Here is a 10,759-nt window from a genome sequence, read left to right as displayed (position 1 = left end):
TATATATATATTTCTGTCCTCTTATTATTATATTCAGTTCAAATAAATTACAAGAGAAAATATTAAAAGAAATTTTTTTTATATTTTTGATATAAATCATTCAATCTTTTATTTAATTAATTATTTATTTTCGTTTAAGAAATCATGATATGGGTTTTTCGTCGGTTTGTAGAAATAAATAGAATTTCTGATATACAATCCTTATACTAAGATGTCACCGTTATGTAGGGAAAAATGACAAATGGATATCGGGAATAGAAACATGTAAGTTAGGTTTTAAAGAATACTAAAATAGCACCAACAAATCAATATTTAAATGTCAGGAATGTATGTAAATGGAATCTAAGATAGATTATCAATTTTTGTAAATCCTACTTCGTTTTTTATTTAGGTTAAATCCTATCTAATTCGTTCTTGAATTTTTTTTTATGTTTTTAGAAAAATCTTTAAACAGTTTTTAAATGTTTTAAATATAAAATCGTATGTTTTAAAAAGTAATTTACATGATTATTAATATAAAATTTATTCTAAGTCGTTTAAATAATAATAATAAAAAAAATTTTTTTAAGAAATATTATCTATCGAGTGATGCTAATATTTGATAAAAGTACAAATTGCCGTCATTTAAAATTTTTTCTTAAAAAAAAAAAAATCTACAAATTTGTAATAAGCATTTCGTGATTCACGCTGCAAAGAAGCATAAAATGAGCTTTTCTGGAATCGTTTTCGGTTGATTTGTACAAATGATTACGCGGAAATCAAATTTTAAATATTTTTAAAATAAGTTTTTCTTAATAAAAAAAAAAAAGTTAAAATATGAACTTTATATTTTTTAGTTTAACTTAATTCCATATCATTCAAATCAACTGTAAAATTTCACTTTAAGCAATTCGTGTTGATCATATCTTTTCGTGATAAATTTCCTACTGAATTATAACCGATATCGATTAATTCACAAGAAGTTGAATATCGAGAATTAAAGGGTTATATTTGCAGTATGCAACTACGGAAGCTGTTGAAGCTGAAAGAGGTAGATAGATAACCTTGTCAATCCGTTGTTCATTCGCTTACCTTTCTTCTTTTCTAACTTCCTTTCCCCCAGGACCAATAATAAAGTCGGCCGGTTTACTTTCCTCCTGTTGTTAGAAGTGACAGGTGGACTCATGTAATCACCTTCCAATTAACTCCTGCCTTCCTGTTTCTGCTCTTCCAGCATTCAGTGCCAACGACCCAATAAGTCCTTCTTTTATTATTTTTTCCTTATATATTTTTTTTTCGATACGATGGATTTTCTTCATCGCAATTGAAAGTAATGATAAAGTTTTATGAAATTTGATGATAAAACTACAAGGCACACTGTTCGAATTTCTATTTTACCTCCTCTTTTTTTTTAAAGATCTAATTATTTTAAATTTTATACTTTTCGGATTGAAAGATTTTACATACAACTTCGTATAAATATTATCTGAATTTATTACAAAATTCATTTTTCATACATAACAATACTCATAGGAAATCTATTACAAAATACTCCCAGTTAAGAGCATAATTTAAACTCATAGAAATTATAAAAAAAATTATGTATAATTATCTGGAATACATAAATAAATCAAATATAGAACAAATTTAAACATAAAATAAAAATTATTTATATAAATATCATAAATATTGAGCTTATAAAACCCAGAGAAACTTCATACTCTGATATTTTACTAATATAATAATAATATATAAGATATTATATTATATCTAGACAATATATTTGAAGTTAATAAAATATTTTAAAAAGTTTAATAATAATAATAATAATTAGATTATATAAATCTACAATTTTCATATAAATATTTTACACAACATTTAACTGAATAAGAGAAAACAATGTTAATTAATGTATTGTGTACAATACATACCAAATATGAATGCAAATAAATATTTGCATACTTGTTTCACTGTAAACACGTAGTAAATGCAAACAAGTATTAATATTTCATATGGTTATGATCGTGACTAGTGTTGCATACAAGGTATTGTATAATAACGAAATGCTACATGACAATAATTCTGTGTTACATTAGAATATATGAGTGATAGTGTCAAGCGTTATATTGGTATATGCGTGATTGTTTTGCATGAGATGAATTATCATTAGATTACATGCTAGATATCTTCACGATAATTAGTATTGCAGAAGACTTCCTATATAATAGCATTTATCGTTCCATATAATACTAATTATACAAATGCCAGTACAAGTAGACTTATATTATTTCTCACACTTATTAATATAAACAACATTACTTTCCTTTCTTGCTATATTGCTCACTGAATTATTTTCTTCGTTGATTTACCTCATCACTATCGACTGCACCCTGATTACAGTCTAGACAAGGTATGTAATGAAAGTACCAAGTAATGCACTTCAGTATTCATCTATACATAGAAAGGGCAGTTCATATTTTATGCATTTCCATCTTCAATATTTAGTAATTATTTTTCTTTTATTATAAATATCTAAAGCATACGAAACTGATGATAAGTACGAATTAGTATTGTTCACAAATGGTATCCATTTGTGTTGCTCTTCTGATCTAAACTGAATTGTATAAATATGCCTTTCTCTATTAATATAATCCACATTAGTCTGCTTAATATCTAATTAATATTTCCTAACAGCTATCAGTTGGAATATTCAGGATACTTTCATCTTTCTTAATTGCCCCTTCAGCGATTAACTAAACTTAATCTTTTCAATTAAAGTTGACGATCGATATCAGACAATAAAGTTTTGATTATTCATTTTANATAGGGGACTTGTTATCTGTGCTCCCTTTAAGTCACGGTTCGGTTGTCTCCCCTGAAGACTCACTTGTATAGATTTTTTCACGACGAGCTGCACAAAAAGATTGTTGTAAGGGGGCGAGTATCAATGAGGTCCTCTTTACCTCTTCTTTAAGTGAAGTATCGGGTGTTATACTTCACATAAGAATATATTTTCAAAAAAATTTCACGCTTTCAGAATAAATATTGCAATACAAATTTCACTTTGTAAAGGATGAAGCTCTTCAAATGGACTCTTGTATTAATATAAACTGAGTTTTTACATAAAAGTCTATTAGATGCTTTTATGATTTAATTTAATTTACAATGTAATAATAATGTAGAAAATTTACAAAATTTTTCAAGAAGTATAATTACAATAATTAATAATCAAATTTATCGTTAACTTATCGCTGAAATGTATCGCTTCATATCAAACTACTTCGCTCTGTTAAATTTAAATTTAAATTAAATCATAAAATGCTTTAAGCAAATTATCTTATATTCTCTCAGGTAAACAATTCTTGCTATTAAGATTTAATTTGTAAATTATGAAAATTTCATTAGTTAATAACAAATTTCTTTTTTTAAAACATTAGAAAAGATCTTGTTTAAAAGTTATCTACGTAATACATATTCTTATATATCGATTAAAAATATGTTTATCTAATTTAAAACTCCACTAATTTTATATTTAGAATAAATAATGTTTTATAAATTAGTTTTTAAATAATAAAATTGCTTCGTATCTGATTATCTCTCTCATCTAACTTAGTATCCTTTCACATTAGATAAGTTGACAGGAATAAGTGGAGATAGTGATGACAAATCTTTATTCTAAATAACAACCATGATACTATATAACTGAATTTGCATAGATGATGAGGGGATGATTGATGTGAAGAGAAGATTTCCAAATTCTAATCTCATTAGTAGTAATTATAATAATGTTGAATGTAAGTATAGATGATTAATTATAATTTAAATAAATAAAAATCTCAACTTATTTATTATTATTTTTTCTCTTTATTAAATAATAAACATCACATAAAACCTCATCTTGTAAGTATTCCCTAAAGGAAAAAAATGACTAGAAATCAGTCACTTTTTCAACAGCTGTCACATAAGTTTAGATGAACTTCATAAATATTAGAAATATCTGAGAAATTTCTTCTGGCTTCTGTTACCAATTAAGAAAGGAAGCTTTTTTTTTTTTCTTATTACGATTGATGGCAATATATAACGTTGTTAAAAACTTCATTAATTTTAATGAAAAACTTGTTTCTTGCCTCAAGCTGTGAAGGTTGATCGCTTGTAAGAAAGCTAACTTAAAGATTAAAGAAAGTAAAAAAATTCCCTAATTTACCTTAAGAGAAAATGTTTTCTGACACTCAAACATACCCTAATAGTTGATAGAATTAATACAATTTTTTTTTCTTTTTTTTAAAAATTTCTTCAGGAAAGATACATCTTATTTCTATTTTATATTCTTTTTGGCTAACGGTGTCGACATCTAGTGAGAATTGAACAAACTAGTTGTATGCTTTTTTTTTAATAGTTATTTTCTTTAAAATTTTCTAAACTCCACACCTATTGGTCTATCTTAAATGATAAAGAGATTAAATATGAGGCCTGCTACTGAACAACGTGACGGTCAACACCTTCAGTAATCTTCCATATCAACTCTATTGTAAGAGTTAAGACAAGATCTTTTTAAAGGTGGGTTATAAAGAATAAAAAAAACAACAATTAATTGACGTCGATAAATCAAGATGGAGTGTTAGTTAGTTTACCCGTTCTGTCATCACTATTACTTCATCTGATACGAAGCGAGGTCAGGCAACACCCTATGTATCCAACTAGCGATGGATATCTTAAACTGTAAATGCAACAGCCTTACATCATGAAGCCTCTAATTTTTGTATTTTACATTTTCTTTCGTGTTTAGAAATGTTACAACCTACAAATTACAGTGCAAATGTTACATATTTTTTTATATTCTAAAGGTAATTTCGCGTTTAATGTATTAAAATAAATACAAAAATTATTTCTAAAGTGATTATACTTCTCAATAAATTAAAATTTTTTTTCTTTTCTTTTTACATTAAAATATTTTAATCTATTTTAAAATATATTCTGTATTTTAGTTTATTTTTTAATTAATTTTTCTCTAGTTTTTTGGTTTGCTTTTCTGCAGTTTTATACATGAAACTTCATTAAATGTGTCATGGAATGACGGTGTTCTACTTTTAATTGTTTAAATTAAAAGAAAATAGATTTAAAATTGAAAATAAATTATTTGAATTCTTTAGCAATTTGCGCCCTTTACTGAAATGGTGTTGAACAATCAATTTATGATTCATTCTGAAAAAAAAAGGAAGCAACCCCTAGAGAAAATCATCCATAACTTCAGATTAGAAATCAGATGATAAGATAGGGCCCAACTAATTTCAGACATATATTGAACTGGACAATTCCCCTCCATATCTGTATAAACCTTAATTTCCCTTCGGTGGCGTAAAGTTGTTATCCGAATCATTGTAGTGAATTCTTGTAGAGAGACTAAATAGAATCCCTTCCTCATCCCCACGGACCCATTCCTCTGCCCTCTTCTGTATGGTGTTGTTGGCCGATAATGTTTTGTTGCCGATCCCCCATCACCCCGAATGGACAATGGTCGTTAGGGAGATAGGGGACTTGTTATCTGTGCTCCCTTTAAGTCACGGTTCGGTTGTCTCCCCTGAAGACTCACTTGTATAGATTTTTTCACGACGAGCTGCACAAAAAGATTGTTGTAAGGGGGCGAGTATCAATGAGGTCCTCTTTACCTCTTCTTTAAGTGAAGTATCGGGTGTTATACTTCACATAAGAATATATTTTCAAAAAAATTTCACGCTTTCAGAATAAATATTGCAATACAAATTTCACTTTGTAAAGGATGAAGCTCTTCAAATGGACTCTTGTATTAATATAAACTGAGTTTTTACATAAAAGTCTATTAGATGCTTTTATGATTTAATTTAATTTACAATGTAATAATAATGTAGAAAATTTACAAAATTTTTCAAGAAGTATAATTACAATAATTAATAATCAAATTTATCGTTAACTTATCGCTGAAATGTATCGCTTCATATCAANTAGTTCTTTGATTAAAAATATCGAAAAGAATAGAAAGTAGTTTAGTTTTCCATTTTATTGATCTTTGTAATATCTTCACAGATGTGAATCTTTTATTGTGAAAGATATAAAGTTGTAAAGCTCAGTTGAGAGAGAAGAGAGAGAGCATTTTGCATTGTGATAATCGATAAAGTTTCACTTATCTTCAAGCACCTGTCAACAACAGATCGAAGCAGCAGAAAATGTCACATTAATTAATTAATTACTTTATTATCTCCCAATTTAGAATGATATTTAGTTATCACCAATAATTTCAAGTAAATTTATATTAATAACCATCGTACATTATCTAAGCGAAACCATCATCTATTTTAAAATTTAATTAAATCATCTTTTTTTTAAAAAAAAAAAAAAAACTTGACTTTTAATGTGAAAAAATTAACATGTCGCTCACATAATGAGATATTACCAATTTATTTTACATATGACCCAGTTTAAGTTGAGCAATCTTACTTTTAACACGCACTGGTTTATGCAAAAGTCCCACTTTCCTCATTTATATCAATTTGCGCGACTTATTATACATCATATAGTAATTCTTTAAATTATTATAAATTAATATACCTTGTAAATTAATCACGAGCTTAAAATAATAGATTTATATTTGATTTTTAAATATGATTATAAAATAGTGTTTCGAATAGTTATAAGGCAGTGTTTCGGAACTATCCAAGTTTAGAGTAAAGCAAACACTTTTCTAAGTTCGATACATTATTGAAGCAGCTACTTGCAACACAAGTCACAAGTCTCAATTGGATGATATCAGAAAGAAACTGGATGCCTTTAGAGAAGAATCCATCAAGAAGAAACTTAGAAGATGGTTTTTGAAAAACCATACAAGAATTTTCGAAGAATTCTTTGCATATAAATGATGATGATAAGTCTCAAACTATTAGCAATACTAAACTTTAAACTATTTTAGAAACTAATAAAATAATTTTTAATCGATAAATTTAAAAATAGAAAACAGCAGGGAACATTAAACTCGGTAAGCTCTCCATTGACGTAGTTTTTCATGCTTCAACATAATCCCCCATGGCTTTGGAGTGAACGGTTTCAAAGGATGTCTTTCTCCCACGCTATCTTCCCCTCCGTGTAATTGGATGCTGGTGACACACTTTAATTACCAACTACCTCCTGTTTACACAAAATGACTGTTTGAATCGAAAAGATCTTTTTAAAAACACCCAGTTTGTGTCTTTCTCTCTGTCTCTTGCTAATCCCTATCGCTTCGTGTTTGCACATCTACTTTCAGTGTTAATTGAATGAAAACACCTTTTCTTTTTCTACTCACTTGTTATTTTATCAATCTTCTTTCTAATTTCTTTTAAACCTGTTCTTATTTGATGAATAGTTTATAAAATACAATTCTGATAATAGATTTGTAATTATTCACATGACATTTGACAAACTGAACTCCTGTAAAATCCTTACCGACCAAATATTTTACATTTACAAATTTTCATTAATGAGATATTGGTATAAATAATGTGTGTAAGTGAACTTTCAAACTAATTACATTTTAATGTAGAGTACAAATTACTCATGAAATTGGATTATCTATCATTAATAATCTTTTAACTTATACACGTTATTGCTAAAATCACCAACTTATTTGTTTTGTCTCATTGTTTCCGAATATTTGCATTTTCTCATTTCTGTTCTATCCAACAAAAGCTTCCAATTTTATCAGATAAATATGCAGTATTGAATTTAGAAATTTTCATTTTAAATTTTTGAATAATGAATATATTCAAAACTGGTTTTGAACATAATAACAGTTGATAATAGATTTCTGAAAATGTATGAATAAATTCTATTGTAAAATCATGTAAAAATTGAACAGAGAGGATAAAAGATAAGAGATAAAAACGTAATTTAGCAACTTGTAGTCGTCATCTGCAGTACCATTACACGAAAAGGCAGGAATAGAAATGCAAAACTAAAGATATATGTCATTGTTCGAATCTGTTACGACCCCGATCCATTTTGGTGACCATTACATTTCGATGGGACATTTCACCATTGGTAGCATAGTGATGTCATCTTAACACCTGCTGGACCTCCGCCTTTTTGTTGTTCTTCCATCATGGTAATCGATAGGACGACAGATGGACATCGTTATTTCACAACGGGTCAAGGTCGATACCAAATAAAAAAAAATTCACCCCAAAATACTTTGCAACAAAACTATAATAGAAAATAGTCATTAGAGTGAAAAAAACACTACCTCTTTTTTAATTATCGCAAGTGAAAAAGTTCAATTACTTATGTGGAAGTAAAATTGATGAATGGCTTTTACAAAAATATCTACAGTAAACTGTACATCAATTTCATTTGGTTATAGCTTAATCAACATAGCGCTATCATTATTGATCTATTCATTCCATTTACAAGAGGGGAAAAAAAAGAAAGTAAAAGGCTTCTTCAGTCTGATTAAGTTGCAATCACTAAGTTTGTATGTTTGCCATTAAAACTTCTTCTAAACTATTTAAGACACGAAAACAAATTTAGGATGGATTGGAGGTAAATAACCAATTAAGAGATAAATTATTAGGCTATTTTGTCCTTAAATTATTTTAAAATTAAATTATTGTTAATAATAAACTAAATTAATTATTTAATAATATAATTTTGACTTTACAATTACTTTTCTAATTAATAATCGACCTAAATTATAATTTCAATTAGAAAATTCGTTAACAATAAAGCATATTATCATTAAAAAAATCATTTTTAATGTATTTTTTTAAATAATATTCTAAAAGATTTAAATTCGTCTTACCTTTCGTTGACTTTTTTTTCTTCTTCTTTATTTCTATGGGCTTTATTTATAACAAAGAAGAATATAAAAGTACTTAAAGCGACGTTCTTAAAAAACGTTTTTATATTATTAGATTTTCAAATTCATATGCAATTTTGATTGGTTTTCTATTTAAGTATCGAAACAAATTTATATTATTTAAATTTTATTACGATGTAATTTTCTATAAAGAAAACCACCTCACTAATGGAAAAAGAAAAGGAAGTAAAACCTAAATACACTATTACTGTAAAGATACGATATCATGATATTATGTCTAAATGATAGAACATGTTAGCAGTGAAAAGGATGATATTTTGTACAAAGAAAGAAATATGACATTGAAGAAGACCAACACTTAATGGAGTTGGGTGGAGAAAAGTTCAGTTGAGTGCAGATGATGGAGTTTCCTGCATATTAGGAGACCCATCTGTTGCAATTTAAGCTATCTTTGCTTTGAGAGATTTTACTCTGTCTGGGAGGATCAAATAAACATTTATGACGTCATCGTACGTACAACAATTTTTCTCAGAATAACTGTAGAGTCAGGTCAAGCAATGGATAGATTTGTTTTATACAATATTGAGTTTCTTCTAGTTTTCTTTTCCTTTTTTTTTTATTATTATTATAATAATGAGAAGAGAAAATATCCATCAATGTTATTCATTTTTAAATTAACAACTTGGAAACTTCATCAAATTAACAATTTGATCCGACAAGTAATCTGCAATCATGAAACTTTAAATAAAATATAAATTAAACCCAGTAGAATCATAATTTCACTTAAAATAACCGCATTTACTCAATATTTTTGACGTCATGGCTTTTAATAAAATTGCCTTCGGTTAATGTTGTTTACTCCATTGCATCACGTAATAATTTACCGATAAAATGATCAGAATATTAACTTACACGATAATATTTATTACAAAAATATATATATATATAGGAAAATGTAGCCTTAGGGAAATAAAGCGAACTTGTGAAGAGGATAGACATCTCAATCTTACCACAAGAGTAGTGAAAGGGTGGAAGGAAATTTTTCTAAAGCCTTCATTTATCATCAACGTGAGTTTAACTAATCGGTTCCTCTTCTGTTTCTTGATTGGCCTCGCCCTTACCAAAATTTTAATGACGAATGGTTAAGTAGAAGGTGCACCTTCTTAAATTCCTTTCCTATAATTAGTACAGTAACAAATGGTTTTCCTTTTCCATGTGGGTGGTTAACTTTTAGTATATATATATATATATTTTTTTAATAANAAAAAAAAGTTTATATATTTAATTTAATTCTTTTTTTTTTTTAAATAAGTAAAAGAATATGATTTAAAGTAACAATGCCATTTCAGAAATTCCCTTTTAATGCATTAGAACAAAAGGAATTTTCCTATTTGGAAAATTAAAGTAATGTTTGGTAAGCTTTTAACTTAAGCTCATCCATCAAACCCCTCTTTGTAATGTGGTCTGTTTGGTGATTTATTGCCCACAGCGGGTTAGATTTTTGGTAGTCTGGTTACGAGTGACAACTTACAGGATACAAATCATAAGGTCTATCCGGAAAACATTGTAAGAAGCAGAGTTAGATATTTTAAGGGCATATGCCATTGATTGATGGACAGAAGGCTAGACTTATTTTCTTAAATATTTATCATCCTTCAAAATCTCTATAAGATTATTAAAACTTTGACTTTTATACGTTATAGATTATTATTATTAATTTTTTATTTACTCTATTATTAATTTTTAACGATTTTTAACTTAATGTTATCCTATATCAGTTGAAAAATTTTTTAAATAATTGATAGAACGAATTTATTCAACTTTTAATTTAAAAAAAAGAATAAAATAAAGTTATTGAACGTCAATCTATTTTAATAAAATAAAAGAATTATTTTACGAATAATTTAAAAAATAGAATAAAATTATTTATTTATATATATTTTAATTTTAATATACATA

This window comes from Centruroides sculpturatus, unplaced genomic scaffold (genome assembly GCF_000671375.1).
Source record: "Centruroides sculpturatus isolate CEXI.00-Female unplaced genomic scaffold, Cexi_2.0 scaffold29, whole genome shotgun sequence".
NCBI lineage: Eukaryota > Metazoa > Arthropoda > Arachnida > Scorpiones > Buthidae > Centruroides > Centruroides sculpturatus.
The sequence above is the reverse complement of the archived record's forward strand: the minus strand, read 5'-3'. Positions refer to the sequence as shown.